We start from the raw sequence: 8,405 nt of genomic DNA, 5'->3' as shown, positions 1-8,405 counted from the left end.
TGAAAAACTTGCTCCCTTGTGGAAAAGTTCTGCAGTGCTGTATACTTTGTTCTGGATATTTAGCTGCACTAAAAATCTTTAGAGTTAGACTTGCCCCCTCCCCTTTTCTTTAAGGAAAAGCAGCTAATACATGAGGACAACCAGTAAATGGTTCATATTTTAAAAACACAGAAATCAATTTTCCCCGAAAGCATTTTCCACAGATCAGACTTTTTCCTTGATTCTCAAATTACCATTAAAAGCCCAAAAGTAGACAGGGAGAGGGGTGTGGTGGTGGATTAACCCTATTATACTGGCTGAGATTAAAGATATTCCTACACCAATTCCTCTTAAAGGTGCAAAGCAAAGATCTTGCCCCCAGACTTGTGTAGGCTACTTGGAATACTGATGCCCAGTCAGGCAAGATATCAGGTAGATACAAGAATGAATCTGATGCCATAATCATTTTTTGTATTACACTGGTGCCTGGAGTCCCTAGCCAAGCTCGGGATCCTAGTATGTTAGGCACTGTCTATTAGAGCTGAGAAAACCATTGATTTTTCAGTTCAGTGGCCAAAATGGAAAATCCAATAAAAATTTTCTTTTGGCTCAAGCAAAACATTTTGTTCAATGTGATTTTTTTTCATTGTTTTACAGTTGTTGTTGGGTGGGTTGGGTTTTTTTGCCTTTTTGTGTGTGTTTTAATAAACATAGTTAAATGTATAAACAAATCATTTTGAAATGGAAAAATCTAAATATTTCGTTTTAAAATGTAGTGTGTTTTGACATCTTGGAAAAAAGTTTTCCAGCTGAAATTATTCACCAAATTCAGCCCGAATTTGCAATTGCCTTCAGTTAAACCGAGCTGCATTTTTTCAAACTATCTGAAAAGCTAGTCCCTATTCCAAACAATTTTCAATCTAAAGAGGCAGTACAGAAAAAGGAGTGAGAGGAGAAATAGACATAAAGTGTCCTGCCTAGGGTTCTATTTCTAATTTAGGCTTCCTGTCACTTAACTCTCTGCAGCTCAGTTACCCCTTCTTTAAAAGGAGAAATAAATTTTCCCCACCTTTGAAAATATCTTTGAGAAATATATGGGAAAAGCACTATGTAAATTCTTCCTGTGACCTGTGATCTAGTTTGTTGACTTTAATGGGACAATGTATGTGAGCAAAAGATTTCTTGTGGGAGTAAGAGTTATAAACTTGGCCCCTTATTCCTGTGGATTAGCCCTAAATGAAACATATTGACAGGATGTCAAGTATCAAGGAGTGTCAAGGGGTAGCTGTGTTAGTCTGGATCTGTAAAAGTGGCAAAGAGTCCTGTGGCACCTTATAGACTAATAGACGTATTGGAGCATAAGCTTTCATGGGTAAATACCCACTTCGTCAGATGCATGTAGTGGAAATTTCCAGAGGCAGGTATAAATATGCAAGCAAGAATCAGGCTAGGGATAATGAGGTTAGTTCAATCAGGGAGGATGAGGCCCTCTTCTGCAAGTTGAGGTGTGAACACCAAGGGAAGAGAAACTGCTTTTGTAGATGGCTAGCCATTCACAGTCTTTGTTTAATCCTGAGCTGATGGTGTCAAATTTGCAAATGAACTGAAGCTCAGCAGTTTCTCTTTGAAGATTTTTTGCTGCAGGATGGCTACCTTGAAATCTGCTATTGTGTGTCCAGGGAGGTTGATGTGTTCTCCTACAGGTTTTTGTATATTGCCATTCCTAATATCTGATTTGTGTCCATTTATCCTTTTACGTAGACACTGTCCAGTTTGGCCGATGTACATAGCAGAGAGGCATTGCTGGCACATGATGGCATGTATTAAATTGGTGGACATGCAGGTGAATGAACTGGTGATGGTGTGGCTGATCTGGTTAGGTCCTGTGATAGTATAGCTGGTGTAGATATGTGGGCAGAGTTGGCATCGAGGTTTGTTGCATGGATTGGTTCCTGAGTTCGAGTTACTATGGTGCGGTGTGTAGTTGCTGGTGAGAATATGCTTCAGGTTGGCAGGTTGTCTGTGGGCGAGGACTGGCCTGCCTCCCAAGGCCTGTGAAAGTGAGGGATCATTGTCCAGGATGGGTTATAGATCACTGATGATGCGTTGGAGAGGTTTTAGCTGAGGACTGTATGTGATGGCCAGTGGAGTTCTGTTGGTTTCTTTCTTGGACTTGTCTTGCAGCAGGAGGCTTCTGGGTACACGTCTGGCTCTGTTGATCTGTTTCCTTATTTCCTCGTGTGGGTATCATAGTTTTGAGAATGCTTGGTGAAGATCTTGTAGGTGTTGGTCTCTGTCTGAGGGGTTGGAGCAAATGCGGTTGTACCTCAGCGCTTGGCTGTAGACAATGGATTTTGTGGTGTGTCCAGGATGGAAGTTGGAGGCATGAAGGTAGGCATAGCGGTTGGTGGGTTTTCAGTATAGTTATATTGACAGGATAATTCTTAGCTATTTCGCTCCTGATCACTTCATCTAACAGTGTTGACAATTAAATCATAATCAGTGGGTTTCTTAAACATTAATACTCCATTGAGTTGGTGGTTCCCATTTACATGTCTCATAGATCTATGGATTCATGCTCTTTCTGAAGACTTAGGCTAGCAGCATTGCACTGGGTCACATATTTTGAATGTCATCTTCAAAAACTATAACAGAAGAGCTAGCAAGGCTTTGGTTCTGTTTGTGTTCATTTGTTTGTTTGAAATCTTAAATTTACCGGAAACCACTTTTTTTTTAGATGAACTGTGTAGACAGACTGTAAATCCAAATTAGAACATGTAGTTTTTGGGGTGCACATTTCCAGAGGCCTTAGAGTAAAATTTTCAAAAACACCTTTGTGACTTAAGGGCTTAAGTATCAAGGAAAGTCACTGGGGTTTAGGCTCCTAAGTCACGTAGGTGGTTTTGAATATTTTACCCTTGGTCGTAAGAGGTTTAAACTCAGAATGAGACCATTGCAGGAGACTTTGGAACTTACAGCAATGGGAAAACTGGGAGAATGACAATAAAAAAAGACAGCTGAAGACAATGGAACTTTGATAGCAATGATGCCTCAGTAAGAACTGAAGGATCAGATTGACCGTATTGAAATACTCACATGAGAAAAATATGTAAAATACTGATGATTATTATTACTGGCTAAAAGCCTGGAGATGAGCTGACCAGCTGCTATTCATGTTGTTCAGTTGGCAAACTATCTAGTAACATTTGGATTGTGCCATCTTGCTGCATTATTTCACCCATAAGAGGTACCCTCTAACCTGACAGCAACTTTCTTAGGTAGAAATAGGTGTGCCACTTACATCTAGCAGAAAGCTGTTATTTAGTGATTACAATTGCAGCACATTCAGACTCATTCAGCTCCTTCTATTTGAGATAATAGCCTTCTTGGCTACAAGAAATGGAGTAAATCTCTTTAGAGGGCAGATCAGTAGGACTAGCAAATCCAGAGACATGACAACAGGGCAAAACTACTCTGCCGCAAGCTTCCTGTGTGACCATGACAAGTTGCACTGGTTTCTGAAATGATGAGTGCTCAAAGCACCTACCTCCATCAATGGCAGCTGCAGGTGCTCAGCACCTCTGAAAATCAGGCCTTTCGTCTTCTCCAGAATGCTGTCCCTGAAGTCAATGGGATACTTTCTATTGCCTTTTTGGGGGGTGGGGGCCTAGATCAGGCCTAAACTTATTAGCCATGGCCTCCATTCAGGGTTTTGTGTTTCCCCTCTAATGACTGATGATCACAAATACAAGAGCTGGGCAATGAGTGCAGCTGCCTCTGACAGGAAGTGTTGTCTTGTCTTTAGATGGAGGAGGTGAGAACCATGACTCTTGGGAGCTGCTACTGAATGGCATTATGGCCTTGGGGAAGATCCCTAAACTCTCTGTGCTTCAGTTAACTCATCAGTAATAATGCATAGTCATACCTTTATCACCTGAGACTTGGTTACTATGGTAAAGGGCTTTGAGTTCCTTGGATGAATAGTGCTACTGAAGTTAAAATCATTAATTGCTTTTGCACAAAATATTCAGGATGGCGAACACAAAGCTTGGCAGGCAAAAATCCATCCAGAACCCCTTTACCATTACTCTGAACGGGTATGTGTTAAACTACAGTGTGCAGAGATGTCTCTTATTCATTAACAACCTTACTGTGTGATGACAGGAAAAACAAACTCCATGGCTGTTTTGCTGATGTTAAGGATTTCATACAGATAATAAATTAAACATGAATGTTGTTGCCATGCATCCATTTCAGAATTCAGCCCCTCAGGGATTCAGTAATCCTATTCTCCTGTAGCTAGGAAGATCAATGCATGGAAACAATGAGCTAAATCTACTTGTATTTCATCTGTGGATGTTAGGAAGGTAACATAAAAGGGGAGTGAAGGAATGTGGACTGAGCTCCCTACCTGATGAGGAGATAAGGTTATTGACCTCATCATCCAACGTAATAAAACACCATCCAGATAGCCCTCCTGGCAAAGCCCTGAGCAGTCCGAAGCCCCCTGCAGAATGAGAGACAGCACAGTATATGCAACTCGTATAAAGATTTCTATGTGAATAGTTTTTGTTCTTGGCAAAATGAAAGGAAGAGGCGGGGAGCCTCCTCATGAAATATGGGCTGATGGCTTGGAGTCTTTTCTCAAAGCGCCCTCTTGTGCTAAAAAGTGGAATACTCTGCAGCATTGAAAGTTGTGTAAGCATGCTGTGTCTTTCAGCCACACTGTAATGTGTTGAAAGAATTAATTTAGATTAAATAAGACAGTCAGTACATATTAATTAAATATCAATTGATTCTTAAAGAGTACTTATTGAAGGTTCTCAAGTTGGGAAGGGAGAAATCTGGCTGTCGTGTAATTAATTCAGAATGACACAAGCAACAAATGCATATTACATTTTTTGTTAACATATTAAACTTGTAATAAATGTTTACACATCCAATTAACATTTAACAAGATAACCTTATAGCACATTAATTAGCTATCTACTAATTAAAAGCCATACCAAAATTAAAATAGACAATATGCAAGGCAGCCTCATACTGCATATGTGGATAAAGAGAATTGACATCAAGGATTTTCAACAAAGCATTTTGAGAGACTTATAATAAATGCAAAACTTAGGGGAACACCCACCCTTTTATACCTTGTCCCAGTCATTGTGCCTATGATCCAGCAATCTGATATAGTGACAAATGACTGTCAGGGCTTTTTTCCTTATATACATGACTGGTGAATGGCTCTCTTGCAAAAACCACTATCTCTAGTCCAGTTGTCTGTTTCCAGCACTAGCGATGTCAATACATTAGAAGCCTTTGAAATTGAATAGGACATTTCCCTTTGTTTCTTCTCTACAGAGAGGTGCCCGGGAAAAAATGAGGCTTTTGAGATCCATGCAAGAAAGAACCAAAGGAAATTCAGTTGGTGTTATAAGGTCAAGGTGATTAGTTTAAATACAGGTATCTGGCAAACACCTGACCTGCCCATATATGCACAGCCAGAGGTCCTCACTACAGACTATAATATTGACTCTGCTCAGTTCAGAGTGAAAGGAAAATGGGTGCCTGTCCCTGTTTTCCAAAGGAGAGTAACAGTTGTTGTCCATTAGGAGGAGACATAAATAATACTTACGTTCCTCTCTGTTTCATTGGTTTAGGATTTAAGCACCTACCTTAGCAATTGCGGAGAATTATATGCCACTGTGTGAAGTTAAGAGAGCCAGGCTGATTTTGAGGCTACATTCCTTGCTTTTTATCTATTCCCTCTTCCAGTAATTGCTGCTAGCTTGAAATTCTGTCATTCTTCAGACACTAAAATGGGCCACAGAAGTTTTAAAAGACTGTAAAATTGTGCAGGCCATGACCTCTTCTCAAGACAAACACTCCTGCTTAAAAGAGAGTAAAACCTGAGGAAAACTCTCAAAGACCAGTCTTCCTCTTGCTTGCACAGCACAGAGCGTGCACTTACTCAACAAGTGCAAACGACTGATGAATTTCATACTGATGAAAGTGCATGCCCAGGTAACGGTTATGTATAACTTATGGGAAAGTGTGTGCACACTGACTGCTTTAAAGGTTTACTCTGTGTGCTGCTCTTTATATGTATATATGTGTGTGTATACACACACACGTCTGAATTTTTTTCTTCAGCTACTTTATCAACTCAAAACACAGGAACCATTTTAAGTACATTAAGGTAGCTGATCTCTGTAATACCATTGTCCACCCATTCACACACTCTCATTCCAGCGCTCCTTTTTCATCTGTGTATATTCATAATATGTACATAATTTAATCCATTTTATAGGATTTTTAAGCCCCATACAATAAAAAACCCAAAACAAATAAAAACAATTTCAATCCAGCAAGCCAAATACAATACACAGCCAAGTGGGAGTTTTGTAAGAAATCTGGCATAAGGACAAACCGAGTGAATTGGGTAAGCCACCCAGATAGAATGGGGGAAGGGCAGGGAAAAGGTTCAAGATGGGAGGGAGGGAGGAGCAGGCCAGAAAGCAGGAGTACTGAGCAAAATAAAAGCATAAGAGCCAGCAGAAAACTGGGCGTGGTTTTGTTATGTCCTAAAAAGAGAGGGAGAAAACAGGATGGAAACACAGAAGTTGTGTATAGGAATGACATTGCTGATGTCTGTGTTAAGCCTCCGTGCATGCCTGGTGTCCAGTATGTCTTCAGAAACCCAAGCAGATTCAAACTGAGCTGAGTATTCATGCAGTTAATAAAAGTTCTGGGCCTTCTCACCCACCTGCCTCCTGAGCACTCGCTGAATCTTATAAGGGGAAAAGTCTGTCTTCAGTAGATGTCAGCTGGTGCTATCTGTCTTCCTCTAAGCCCCAGCCCTGTCAGAAATCCTCTGCCAGTCTGCTCTACCCCAAACACCAGCTCTGTCTAAAATTCCTGGCCTGAGTGTGCAGCAGAGCTCTGCTGAACTGAGAACCCTTCTCTCTGCTTATTGCATAGTAGCACCTCTCTGAGAGATGCTGCATTCCCCGTTCTGGCCATGTCTTTCCAGGGTAAGCCAGTGAGCAGAGGGACTGAGGGAGAAGCACATATCAATGGGATTCACACTGGGAGGAGATAAATGAGCAGGATTGGAGGGTGCAAATTAGGGGAGAAGAGACAAAAAGAGAGACAACAACCAATAGGAAGAAGACAAAAGCAGAGACAAAAATCCAGATCTTCATCCTAGTCCAGTAAATCTCCTTCCAGCAGCAAGAAAATCTCCCTGCAGCCTCTGGCTACAGATTGGCACCTCCCAAAAAGGTCCATGGCCAGGTCTTCCACTGGGAGAAAAGGGAAGACATTCCATATGAGTAGTAGTTGGCATTGGCTGTAGTCATTCTTCCCCTGTAATGCAACATGGGTCACCATGCTAAGAGAGTGGTCATGGATGGTCCTTAAGGGATAGGCACCCATTCACAGTAATATGGCAGTGGAGTTACACAAGGGGATGGACTTTGGCCCATACAGTTAATTTAGATCATGTTATATGGGACACAATATCTGAACCCTACAGAACTGCAGAGCTCTACCCACCAGCAAACCATTTGAATCTTACTTTATAGCAACAAGAAAAACTAGACCAGTAGACCTTGTTATCCCTATTGATGAGGCACTAAATCCTTGTAAGTAGTGCAGGCTTGTAAGTGCTCCATCCATTACCTTCCAGCCAATCAACATGATGTGCGGAGAATGCACATCAGCCGTGGGCCCGGTTCAGTGAAGGTTGTGACTGCCATTTCATCATGCTAAACGTGATAGCTGTCACTCCTATGATTAAGTGACCTTTGTTCTCCATTAAGCCGTAGCATGATTTTTAGATTTCTGTATCTGACTTTACAGTTCCAGTCTCGACGAGCAGACTAAAATGTGTGGGGAAGGGATTACTCGACTGCAGGCCTGATGCATAGTACAAAAAATGCCTGTAACACCAACTATGGACACCTATATAGCCTATGCCAAACTCACTCAAATTAAAAGGCTCTTTTAGGATATGTCTATGTGTATGCCAGGTTCTGTTTGGAGCCGCTGAATTTTGCCATAGTTTGATTAATGTCATAATCTTCAGCAAGTACCAGGCTAAATGTGCTGCTCTTTAAGAGGCTGATTCAAAGCCCACTGAAGCCAGCAAGTGTTGGTTTAGGCCTTAAATTCCATCCAATTGCAGTGAGTTACACAGCTATTTGGGAGACAGAAATTAACTGTGGGGTATCAGGATTCCTTGGCTCTGTTCCTAGCTCTGGGAGGGTGTGTGGGTCTAGTGGTTAGAACAGTGGTTAGCAATAAGAAGCACTTTGAATGGGCAGATCAGACTGAATATGTGAAATCTATTTCTTTGCTTCTCAGCCTCAAAATATCACATAGGTACGTGACTGCTGAACCACACATGCTAAGTTCAGGTTCAGCCC

The sequence above is a fragment of the Caretta caretta genome, chromosome 10 (genome assembly GCF_965140235.1).
Source record: "Caretta caretta isolate rCarCar2 chromosome 10, rCarCar1.hap1, whole genome shotgun sequence".
Lineage (NCBI taxonomy): Eukaryota > Metazoa > Chordata > Testudines > Cheloniidae > Caretta > Caretta caretta.
Note: the sequence above shows the minus strand (reverse complement) of the source record.